General features: G+C 34.7%; 4 non-coding genes across 4 annotated transcripts; all 4 read right to left on the reverse strand.

The window, feature by feature from the left end:
- Positions 1-7,473: 7,473 nt before the first annotated feature.
- TRNAN-AUU (transfer RNA asparagine (anticodon AUU)) lies at positions 7,474-7,547 on the reverse strand. The gene has a single exon. It is a non-coding gene; the product is annotated as a tRNA-Asn (tRNA).
- A 1,093-nt stretch (positions 7,548-8,640) lies between these two features.
- On the reverse strand, positions 8,641-8,714 carry TRNAN-AUU (transfer RNA asparagine (anticodon AUU)). The gene has a single exon. It is a non-coding gene; the product is annotated as a tRNA-Asn (tRNA).
- Positions 8,715-10,976: 2,262 nt separating this feature from the next.
- On the reverse strand, positions 10,977-11,050 carry TRNAN-AUU (transfer RNA asparagine (anticodon AUU)). Its single transcript has one exon. It is a non-coding gene; the product is annotated as a tRNA-Asn (tRNA).
- A 1,092-nt stretch (positions 11,051-12,142) lies between these two features.
- TRNAN-AUU (transfer RNA asparagine (anticodon AUU)) lies at positions 12,143-12,216 on the reverse strand. The gene has a single exon. It is a non-coding gene; the product is annotated as a tRNA-Asn (tRNA).
- Positions 12,217-13,107: the final 891 nt, after the last annotated feature.

Here is a 13,107-nt window from a genome sequence, read left to right on the forward strand (position 1 = left end):
AGACTTCCACATGAGAAAGCAGCAAGGATGCAGTGGCGTTAATGTTTCCTGGTGTCAACCTGTATTATTTCAGTAGAGATTGAAATGAGGATACATCTTGCTGCCTTTCCAATGAAGCAAGTTTAATTTAGTAATAGGTGAAAAACCATCCCTACAAAGGTGTTAATCAGAGACTTGGCTTTGTGGACACTTTTCAGAGAACAAATTTGTTAGCATAAAAATAAAGCCAGAAAATGAAGAGCTGTTTAATCACGCAATTTGGTTTTTTTGCCAGCATATTTCTTTTTCTCTGAAACCCACTGCTAAATTGTGCTTCCTAGATGTTTTTATAAAATCACTGAATCAAATCTAACTCTGATTACATCAGAGAAGGCCAGGTACCCTACACCATAACAGGGGGTATGAAATTTGACTTGTCTACTTAAAGATCACCAAAATCTGATAACAAGGTCAATTACGTCCCTGGTGGGATTGAACCACCAACCTTTTGGTTAATAGCCGTACACACTAACTGATTGCGCCACAGAGACACTTTGCTAAAAGTACATACTGACAAATGCTAATAAGCATTCATCTAAAACGTTTCCTAGAAAAACTTAAAAAAGTCAATAATCTGGAGAGTTTTTGTAAGATGTTTCTTCCATCAACCAACGAAGAAACACATTGGTACTTTCCCATGATGAGTGAGTGCTTCAGGATCTCTTGCACTTACATGTGCAGCAGAGTACTGCAATGGAAGCATGCTTGGCCCATAACCCAGAGGTAGGCAGATTGAAACTATCCTCTGCTATATGCATTTTTTTTGTTAATTAAAGTAATCCAAAACTGGGATTGATATTTTGTCTCTTTTATTTTTACTAAAAGTACAATAACTTTTACCATTTTAATTTGTTTTAATAGTATATTGACAGTATTGTTTTCTTTCAAAAATCCACTTCATTTTCTTTACCCTATTATTAAAATGGTAATTGACAAAAACAAACTACATTGTCACCAGAAGAGCAATACAAAATGTACAAGTGATATATTAAAATCATCTTTCCAGCTTGAATTTCAATAATGCATTGGGTCAATAATTTTGTGAGAAACATCTTCACCCTTAAATAAAGATTTTCTTAATTCCTTACCTGTGTGCTAATTAGATATCACCTTGTTTTCACATTAAACAGACTTCCACATGAGAAAGCAGCAAGGATGCAGTGGCGTTAATGTTTCCTGGTGTCAACCTGTATTATTTCAGTAGACATTGAAATGAGGATGCATCTTGCTGCCTTTCCAATGAAGCAAGTTTAATTTAGTAATAGGTGAAAAACCATCCTTACAAAGGTGTTATTCAGAGACTTGGCTTTGTGGACACTTTTCAGAGAACAAATTTGTTAGCATAAAAATAAAGCCAGAAAATGAAGAGCTGTTTAATCACGCAATTTGATTTTTTTGCCAGCATATTTCTTTTTCTCTGCAACCCACTGCTAAATTGTGCTTCCTAGATGTTTTTATAAAATCACTGAATCAAATCTAACTCTGATTACATCAGAGAAGGCCAGGTACCCTACACCATAACAGGGGGTATGAAATTTGACTTGTCTACTTAAAGATCACCAAAATCTGATAACAAGGTCAATTACGTCCCTGGGTGGGATTGAACCACCAACCTTTTGGTTAATAGCTGTACACACTAACTGATTGCGCCACAGAGACACTTTGCTAAAAGTACATACTGACAAATGCTAATAAGCATTCATCTAAAACGTTTCCTAGAAAAACTTAAAAAAGTCAATAATCTGGAGAGTTTTTGTAAGATGTTTCTTCTATCAACCAACGAAGAAACACATTGGTACTTTCCCATGATGAGTGAGTGCTTCAGGATCTCTTGCACTTACATGTGCAGCAGAGTACTGCAATGGAAGCATGCTGGGCCCATAACCCAGAGGTAGGCAGATTGAAACTATTCTCTGCTATATGCATTTTTTTGTTTGTTAATTAAAGTAATCCAAAACTGGGATTGATATTTTGTCTCTTTTATTTTTACTTAAAGTACAATAACTTTTACCATTTTAATTTGTTTTAATAGTATATTGACAGTATTGTTTTCTTTCAAAAATCCACTTAATTTTCTTTACCCTATTATTAAAATGGTAATTGACAAAAACAAACTACATTGTCACCAGAAGAGCAATACAAAATGTACAAGTGATATATTAAAATCATCTTTCCAGCTTGAATTTCAATGATGCATTGGGGCAACGATTTTGTGAGAAACATCTTCACCCTTAAATAAAGATTTTCTCAATTCCTTACCTGTGTGCTAATTAGATATCACCTTGTTTTCACATTAAACAGACTTCCACATGAGAAAGCAGCAAGGATGCAGTGGCGTTAATGTTTCCTGGTGTCAACCTGTATTATTTCAGTAGACATTGAAATGAGGATGCATCTTGCTGCCTTTCCAATTAAGCAAGTTTAATTTAGTAATAGGTGAAAAACCATCCTTACAAAGGTGTTAATCAGAGACTTGGCTTTGTGGACACTTTTCAGAGAACAAATTTGTTAGCATAAAAATAAAGCCAGAAAATGAAGAGCTGTTTAATCACGCAATTTGATTTTTTTGCCAGCATATTTCTTTTTCTCTGCAACCCACTGCTAAATTGTGCTTCCTAGATGTTTTTATAAAATCACTGAATCAAATCTAACTCTGATTACATCAGAGAAGGCCAGGTACCCTACACCATAACAGGGGGTTTTAAATTTTGACTTGTCTACTTAAAGATCACCAAAATCTGATAACAAGGTCTATTAGATCCCTGGGTGGGATTGAACCACCAACCTTATGGTTAATAGCCGTACATACTAACTGATTGCGCCTCAGAGACACTTTGCAAAAGTCCATACTGACAAAGGCTAATAAGCATTCATCTAAAACGTTTCCTAGAAAAACTTTAAAAAGTCAATAATCTGGAGAGTTTTTGTAAGATGTTTCTTCCATCAACCAACGAAGAAACACATTGGTACTTTCCCATGATGAGTGAGTGCTTCAGGATCTCTTGCACTTACATGTGCAGCAGAGTACTGCAATGGAAGCATGCTGGGCCCATAACCCAGAGGTAGGCAGATTGAAACTATCCTCTGCTATATGCATTTTTTTTTGTTAATTAAAGTAATCCAAAACTGGGATTGATATTTTGGCTCTTTTATTTTTACTTAAAGTACAATAACTTTTACCATTTTAATTTGTTTTAATAGTATATTGACAGTATTGTTTTCTTTCAAAAATCCACTTCATTTTCTTTACCCTATTATTAAAATGGTAATTGACAAAAACAAACTACATTGTCACCAGAAGAGCAATACAAAATGTACAAGTGATATATTAAAATCATCTTTCCAGCTTGAATTTCAATGATGCATTGGGGCAACGATTTTGTGAGAAACATCTTCACCCTTAAATAAAGATTTTCTTAATTCCTTACCTGTGTGCTAATAAGATATCACCTTGTTTTCACATTAAACAGACTTCCACATGAGAAAGCAGCAAGGATGCAGTGGCGTTAATGTTTCCTGGTGTCAACCTGTATTATTTCAGTAGAGATTGAAATGAGGATACATCTTGCTGCCTTTCCAATGAAGCAAGTTTAATTTAGTAATAGGTGAAAAACCATCCCTACAAAGGTGTTAATCAGAGACTTGGCTTTGTGGACACTTTTCAGAGAACAAATTTGTTAGCATAAAAATAAAGCCAGAAAATGAAGAGCTGTTTAATCACGCAATTTGGTTTTTTTGCCAGCATATTTCTTTTTCTCTGAAACCCACTGCTAAATTGTGCTTCCTAGATGTTTTTATAAAATCACTGAATCAAATCTAACTCTGATTACATCAGAGAAGGCCAGGTACCCTACACCATAACAGGGGGTATGAAATTTGACTTGTCTACTTAAAGATCACCAAAATCTGATAACAAGGTCAATTACGTCCCTGGTGGGATTGAACCACCAACCTTTTGGTTAATAGCCGTACACACTAACTGATTGCGCCACAGAGACACTTTGCTAAAAGTACATACTGACAAATGCTAATAAGCATTCATCTAAAACGTTTCCTAGAAAAACTTAAAAAAGTCAATAATCTGGAGAGTTTTTGTAAGATGTTTCTTCTATCAACCAACGAAGAAACACATTGGTACTTTCCCATGATGAGTGAGTGCTTCAGGATCTCTTGAACTTACATGTGCAGCAGAGTACTGCAATGGAAGCATGCTGGGCCCATAACCCAGAGGTAGGCAGATTGAAACTATCCTCTGCTATATGCATTTTTTTTTTTGTTAATTAAAGTAATCCAAAACTGGGATTGATATTTTGTCTCTTTTATTTTTACTTAAAGTACTATAACTTTTACCATTTTAATTTGTTTTAATAGTATATTGACAGTATTGTTTTCTTTCAAAAATCCACTTCATTTTCTTTACCCTATTATTAAAATGGTAATTGACAAAAACAAACTACATTGTCACCAGAAGAGCAATACAAAATGTACAAGTGATATATTAAAATCATCTTTCCAGCTTGAATTTCAATGATGCATTGGGGCAACGATTTTGTGAGAAACATCTTCACCCTTAAATAAAGATTTTCTTAATTCCTTACCTGTGTGCTAATTAGATATCACCTTGTTTTCACATTAAACAGACTTCCACATTAGAAAGCAGCAAAGATGCAGTGGCGTTAATGTTTCCTGGTGTCAACCTGTATTATTTCAGTAGACATTGAAATGAGGATACATCTTGCTGCCTTTCCAATGAAGCAAGTTTAATTTAGTAATAGGTGAAAAACCATCCCTACAAAGGTGTTAATCAGAGACTTGGCTTTGTGGACACTTTTCAGAGAACAAATTTGTTAGCATAAAAATAAAGCCAGAAAATGAAGAGCTGTTTAATCACTCGATTGGATTTTTCTGCCAGCATATTTTTTTTCTCTGCAACCCACTGCTAAATTGTGCTTCCTAGCTGTTTTTTATAAAATCACTGAATCAAATCTAACTCTGATTACATCAGAGAAGGCCATGTACCCTACACCATAAGAGGAGGTTTGAAATTTTGACTTGTCTACTTAAATATCACCAAAATCTGATCACAAGGTTAATTACGTCCCTGGGTGGGATTGAACCACCAACCTTTTGGTTAATAGCCAAACACACTAACCGATTGCACCACAGAGACACTTTGCAAAAGTCCATACTGACAAAGGCTAATAAGCATTCATCTAAAACGTTTCCTAGAAAAACTTTAAAAAGTCAATAATCTGGAGAGTTTTTGTAAGATGTTTCTTCCATCAACCAACGAAGAAACACATTGGTACTTTCCCATGATGAGTGAGTGCTTCAGGATCTCTTGCACTTACATGTGCAGCAGAGTACTGCAATGGAAGCATGCTGGGCCCATAACCCAGAGGTAGGCAGATTGAAACTATCCTCTGCTATATGCATTTTTTTTGTTAATTAAAGTAATCCAAAACTGGGATTGATATTTTGTCTCTTTTATTTTTACTTAAAGTACAATAACTTTTACCATTTTAATTTGTTTTAATAGTATATTGACAGTATTGTTTTCTTTCAAAAATCCACTTCATTTTCTTTACCCTATTATTAATATGGTAATTGACAAAAACAAACTACATTGTCACCAGAAGAGCAATACAAAATGTACAAGTGATATATTAAAATCATCTTTCCAGCTTGAATTTCAATGATGCATTGGGGCAACGATTTTGTGAGAAACATCTTCACCCTTAAATAAAGATTTTCTTAATTCCTTACCTGTGTGCTAATAAGATATCACCTTGTTTTCACATTAAACAGACTTCCACATGAGAAAGCAGCAAGGATGCAGTGGCGTTAATGTTTCCTGGTGTCAACCTGTATTATTTCAGTAGAGATTGAAATGAGGATACATCTTGCTGCCTTTCCAATGAAGCAAGTTTAATTTAGTAATAGGTGAAAAACCATCCCTACAAAGGTGTTAATCAGAGACTTGGCTTTGTGGACACTTTTCAGAGAACAAATTTGTTAGCATAAAAATAAAGCCAGAAAATGAAGAGCTGTTTAATCACGCAATTTGGTTTTTTTGCCAGCATATTTCTTTTTCTCTGAAACCCACTGCTAAATTGTGCTTCCTAGATGTTTTTATAAAATCACTGAATCAAATCTAACTCTGATTACATCAGAGAAGGCCAGGTACCCTACACCATAACAGGGGGTATGAAATTTGACTTGTCTACTTAAAGATCACCAAAATCTGATAACAAGGTCAATTACGTCCCTGGTGGGATTGAACCACCAACCTTTTGGTTAATAGCCGTACACACTAACTGATTGCGCCACAGAGACACTTTGCTAAAAGTACATACTGACAAATGCTAATAAGCATTCATCTAAAACGTTTCCTAGAAAAACTTAAAAAAGTCAATAATCTGGAGAGTTTTTGTAAGATGTTTCTTCTATCAACCAACGAAGAAACACATTGGTACTTTCCCATGATGAGTGAGTGCTTCAGGATCTCTTGAACTTACATGTGCAGCAGAGTACTGCAATGGAAGCATGCTGGGCCCATAACCCAGAGGTAGGCAGATTGAAACTATCCTCTGCTATATGCATTTTTTTTTTTGTTAATTAAAGTAATCCAAAACTGGGATTGATATTTTGTCTCTTTTATTTTTACTTAAAGTACTATAACTTTTACCATTTTAATTTGTTTTAATAGTATATTGACAGTATTGTTTTCTTTCAAAAATCCACTTCATTTTCTTTACCCTATTATTAAAATGGTAATTGACAAAAACAAACTACATTGTCACCAGAAGAGCAATACAAAATGTACAAGTGATATATTAAAATCATCTTTCCAGCTTGAATTTCAATGATGCATTGGGGCAACGATTTTGTGAGAAACATCTTCACCCTTAAATAAAGATTTTCTTAATTCCTTACCTGTGTGCTAATTAGATATCACCTTGTTTTCACATTAAACAGACTTCCACATTAGAAAGCAGCAAAGATGCAGTGGCGTTAATGTTTCCTGGTGTCAACCTGTATTATTTCAGTAGACATTGAAATGAGGATACATCTTGCTGCCTTTCCAATGAAGCAAGTTTAATTTAGTAATAGGTGAAAAACCATCCCTACAAAGGTGTTAATCAGAGACTTGGCTTTGTGGACACTTTTCAGAGAACAAATTTGTTAGCATAAAAATAAAGCCAGAAAATGAAGAGCTGTTTAATCACTCGATTGGATTTTTCTGCCAGCATATTTTTTTTCTCTGCAACCCACTGCTAAATTGTGCTTCCTAGCTGTTTTTTATAAAATCACTGAATCAAATCTAACTCTGATTACATCAGAGAAGGCCATGTACCCTACACCATAAGAGGAGGTTTGAAATTTTGACTTGTCTACTTAAATATCACCAAAATCTGATCACAAGGTTAATTACGTCCCTGGGTGGGATTGAACCACCAACCTTTTGGTTAATAGCCAAACACACTAACCGATTGCGCCACAGAGACACTTTGCAAAAGTCCATACTGACAAAGGCTAATAAGCATTCATCTAAAACGTTTCCTAGAAAAACTTTAAAAAGTCAATAATCTGGAGAGTTTTTGTAAGATGTTTCTTCCATCAACCAACGAAGAAACACATTGGTACTTTCCCATGATGAGTGAGTGCTTCAGGATCTCTTGCACTTACATGTGCAGCAGAGTACTGCAATGGAAGCATGCTGGGCCCATAACCCAGAGGTAGGCAGATTGAAACTATCCTCTGCTATATGCATTTTTTTTGTTAATTAAAGTAATCCAAAACTGGGATTGATATTTTGTCTCTTTTATTTTTACTTAAAGTACAATAACTTTTACCATTTTAATTTGTTTTAATAGTATATTGACAGTATTGTTTTCTTTCAAAAATCCACTTCATTTTCTTTACCCTATTATTAATATGGTAATTGACAAAAACAAACTACATTGTCACCAGAAGAGCAATACAAAATGTACAAGTGATATATTAAAATCATCTTTCCAGCTTGAATTTCAATGATGCATTGGGGCAACGATTTTGTGAGAAACATCTTCACCCTTAAATAAAGATTTTCTTAATTCCTTACCTGTGTGCTAATTAGATATCACCTTGTTTTCATATTAAACAGACTTCCACATGAGAAAGCAGCAAGGATGCAGTGGCGTTAATGTTTCCTGGTGTCAACTTGTATTATTTCAGTAGACATTGAAATGAGGATGCATCTTGCTGCCTTTCCAATGAAGCAAGTTTAATTTAGTAATAGGTGAAAAACCATCCTTACAAAGGTGTTAATCAGAGACTTGGCTTTGTGGACACTTTTCAGAGAACAAATTTGTTAGCATAAAAATAAAGCCAGAAAATAAAGAGCTGTTTAATCACTCAATTGGATTTTTCTGCCAGCATATTTTTTTTCTCTGCAACCCACTGCTAAATTGTGCTTCCTAGCTGTTTTTATAAAATCACTGAATCAAATCTAACTCTGATTACATCAGAGAAGGCCAGGTACCCTACACCATAACAGGGGGTTTGAAATTTTGACTTGTCTACTTAAAGATCACCAAAATCTGATCACAAGGTTAATTACGTCCCTGGGTGGGATTGAACCACCAACCTTTTGGTTAATAGCCAAACACACTAACCGATTGCGCCACAGAGACACTTTGCAAAAGTCCATACTGACAAAGGCTAATAAGCATTCATCTAAAACGTTTCCTAGAAAAAGTTTAAAAAGTCAATAATCTGGAGAGTTTTTGTAAGATGTTTCTTCCATCAACCAACGAAGAAACACATTGGTACTTTCCCATGATGAGTGAGTGCTTCAGGATCTCTTGCACTTACATGTGCAGCAGAGTACTGCAATGGAAGCATGCTGGGCCCATAACCCAGAGGTAGGCAGATTGAAACTATCCTCTGCTATATGCATTTTTTTTGTTAATTAAAGTAATCCAAAACTGGGATTGATATTTTGTCTCTTTTATTTTTACTTAAAGTACAATAACTTTTACCATTTTAATTTGTTTTAATAGTATATTGACAGTATTGTTTTCTTTCAAAAATCCACTTCATTTTCTTTACCCTATTATTAAAATGGTAATTGACAAAAACAAACTACATTGTCACCAGAAGAGCAATACAAAATGTACAAGTGATATATTAAAATCATCTTTCCAGCTTGAATTTCAATGATGCATTGGGTCAACAATTTTGTGAGAAACATCTTCACCCTTAAATAAAGATTTTCTTAATTCCTTACCTGTGTGCTAATTAGATATCACCTTGTTTTAACATTAAACAGACTTCCACATGAGAAAGCAGCAAGGATGCAGTGGCGTTAATGTTTCCTGGTGTCAACCTGTATTATTTCAGTAGACATTGAAATGAGGATACATCTTGCTGCCTTTCCAATGAAGCAAGTTTAATTTAGTAATAGGTGAAAAACCATCCCTACAAAGGTGTTAATCAGAGACTTGGCTTTGTGGACACTTTTCAGAGAACAAATTTGTTAGCATAAAAATAAAGCCAGAAAATGAAGAGCTGTTTAATCACGCAATTTGATTTTTTTGCCAGCATATTTCTTTTTCTCTGCAACCCACTGCTAAATTGTGCTTCCTAGATGTTTTTATAAAATCACTGAATCAAATCTAACTCTGATTACATCAGAGAAGGCCAGGTACCCTACACCATAACAGGGGGTATGAAATTTGACTTGTCTACTTAAAGATCACCAAAATCTGATAACAAGGTCAATTACGTCCCTGGGTGGGATTGAACCACCAACCTTCTGGTTAATAGCCGTACACACTAACTGATTGCGCCACAGAGACACTTTGCAAAAGTACATACTGACAAAGGCTAATAAGCATTCATCTAAAACGTTTCCTAGAAAAACTTAAAAAAGTCAATAATCTGGAGAGTTTTTGTAAGATGTTTCTTCCATCAACCAACGAAGAAACACATTGGTACTTTCCCATGATGAGTGAGTGCTTCAGGATCTCTTGAACTTACATGTGCAGCAGAGTACTGCAATGGAAGCATGCTGGGCCCATAACCCAGAGGTAGGCAGATTGAAACTATCCTCTGCTATATGCATTTTTTTTTGTTAATTAAAGTAATCCAAAACTGGGATTGATATTTTGTCTCTTTTATTTTTACTTAAAGTACTATAACTTTTACCATTTTAATTTGTTTTAATAGTATATTGACAGTATTGTTTTCTTTCAAAAATCCACTTCATTTTCTTTACCCTATTATTAAAATGGTAATTGACAAAAACAAACTACATTGTCACCAGAAGAGCAATACAAAATGTACAAGTGATATATTAAAATCATCTTTCCAGCTTGAATTTCAATGTTGCATTGGGTCAACAATTTTGTGAGAAACATCTTCACCCTTAAATAAAGATTTTCTTAATTCCTTACCTGTGTGCTAATTAGATATCACCTTGTTTTCACATTAAACAGACTTCCACATGAGAAAGCAGCAAGGATGCAGTGGCGTTAATGTTTCCTGGTGTCAACTTGTATTATTTCAGTAGACATTGAAATGAGGATGCATCTTGCTGCCTTTCCAATAAAGCAAGTTTAATTTAGTAATAGGTGAAAAACCATCCTTACAAAGGTGTTAATCAGAGACTTGGCTTTGTGGACACTTTTCAGAGAACAAATTTGTTAGCATAAAAATAAAGCCAGAAAATGAAGAGCTGTTTAATCACTCGATTGGATTTTTCTGCCAGCATATTTTTTTTCTCTGCAACCCACTGCTAAATTGTGCTTCCTAGCTGTTTTTTATAAAATCACTGAATCAAATCTAACTCTGATTACATCAGAGAAGGCCATGTACCCTACACCATAAGAGGAGGTTTGAAATTTTGACTTGTCTACTTAAATATCACCAAAATCTGATCACAAGGTTAATTACGTCCCTGGGTGGGATTGAACCACCAACCTTTTGGTTAATAGCCAAACACACTAACCGATTGCGCCACAGAGACACTTTGCAAAAGTCCATACTGACAAAGGCTAATAAGCATTCATCTAAAACGTTTCCTAGAAAAACTTTAAAAAGTCAATAATCTGGAGAGTTTTTGTAAGATGTTTCTTCCATCAACCAACGAAGAAACACATTGGTACTTTCCCATGATGAGTGAGTGCTTCAGGATCTCTTGCACTTACATGTGCAGCAGAGTACTGCAATGGAAGCATGCTGGGCCCATAACCCAGAGGTAGGCAGATTGAAACTATCCTCTGCTATATGAATTTTTTTGTTAATTAAAGTAATCCAAAACTGGGATTGATATTTTGTCTCTTTTATTTTTACTTAAAGTACAATAACTTTTACCATTTTAATTTGTTTTAATAGTATATTGACAGTATTGTTTTCTTTCAAAAATCCACTTCATTTTCTTTACCCTATTATTAATATGGTAATTGACAAAAACAAACTACATTGTCACCAGAAGAGCAATACAAAATGTACAAGTGATATATTAAAATCATCTTTCCAGCTTGAATTTCAATGATGCATTGGGGCAACGATTTTGTGAGAAACATCTTCACCCTTAAATAAAGATTTTCTTAATTCCTTACCTGTGTGCTAATTAGATATCACCTTGTTTTCATATTAAACAGACTTCCACATGAGAAAGCAGCAAGGATGCAGTGGCGTTAATGTTTCCTGGTGTCAACTTGTATTATTTCAGTAGACATTGAAATGAGGATGCATCTTGCTGCCTTTCCAATGAAGCAAGTTTAATTTAGTAATAGGTGAAAAACCATCCTTACAAAGGTGTTAATCAGAGACTTGGCTTTGTGGACACTTTTCAGAGAACAAATTTGTTAGCATAAAAATAAAGCCAGAAAATAAAGAGCTGTTTAATCACTCAATTGGATTTTTCTGCCAGCATATTTTTTTTCTCTGCAACCCACTGCTAAATTGTGCTTCCTAACTGTTTTTATAAAATCACTGAATCAAATCTAACTCTGATTACATCAGAGAAGGCCAGGTACCCTACACCATAACAGGGGGTTTGAAATTTTGACTTGTCTACTTAAAGATCACCAAAATCTGATCACAAGGTTAATTACGTCCCTGGGTGGGATTGAACCACCAACCTTTTGGTTAATAGCCAAACACACTAACCGATTGCGCCACAGAGACACTTTGCAAAAGTCCATACTGACAAAGGCTAATAAGCATTCATCTAAAACGTTTCCTAGAAAAAGTTTAAAAAGTCAATAATCTGGAGAGTTTTTGTAAGATGTTTCTTCCATCAACCAACGAAGAAACACATTGGTACTTTCCCATGATGAGTGAGTGCTTCAGGATCTCTTGCACTTACATGTGCAGCAGAGTACTGCAATGGAAGCATGCTGGGCCCATAACCCAGAGGTAGGCAGATTGAAACTATCCTCTGCTATATGCATTTTTTTTGTTAATTAAAGTAATCCAAAACTGGGATTGATATTTTGTCTCTTTTATTTTTACTTAAATTACAATAACTTTTACCATTTTAATTTGTTTTAATAGTATATTGACAGTATTGTTTTCTTTCAAAAATCCACTTCATTTTCTTTACCCTATTATTAAAATGGTAATTGACAAAAACAAACTACATTGTCACCAGAAGAGCAATACAAAATGTACAAGTGATATATTAAAATCATCTTTCCAGCTTGAATTTCAATGATGCATTGGGTCAACAATTTTGTGAGAAACATCTTCACCCTTAAATAAAGATTTTCTTAATTCCTTACCTGTGTGCTAATTAGATATCACCTTGTTTTAACATTAAACAGACTTCCACATGAGAAAGCAGCAAGGATGCAGTGGCGTTAATGTTTCCTGGTGTCAACCTGTATTATTTCAGTAGACATTGAAATGAGGATACATCTTGCTGCCTTTCCAATGAAGCAAGTTTAATTTAGTAATAGGTGAAAAACCATCCCTACAAAGGTGTTAATCAGAGACTTGGCTTTGTGGACACTTTTCAGAGAACAAATTTGTTAGCATAAAAATAAAGCCAGAAAATGAAGAGCTGTTTAATAACGC

This window comes from Pseudophryne corroboree, unplaced genomic scaffold (genome assembly GCF_028390025.1).
Source record: "Pseudophryne corroboree isolate aPseCor3 unplaced genomic scaffold, aPseCor3.hap2 scaffold_321, whole genome shotgun sequence".
Taxonomy (NCBI): Eukaryota; Metazoa; Chordata; class Amphibia; order Anura; family Myobatrachidae; genus Pseudophryne; species Pseudophryne corroboree.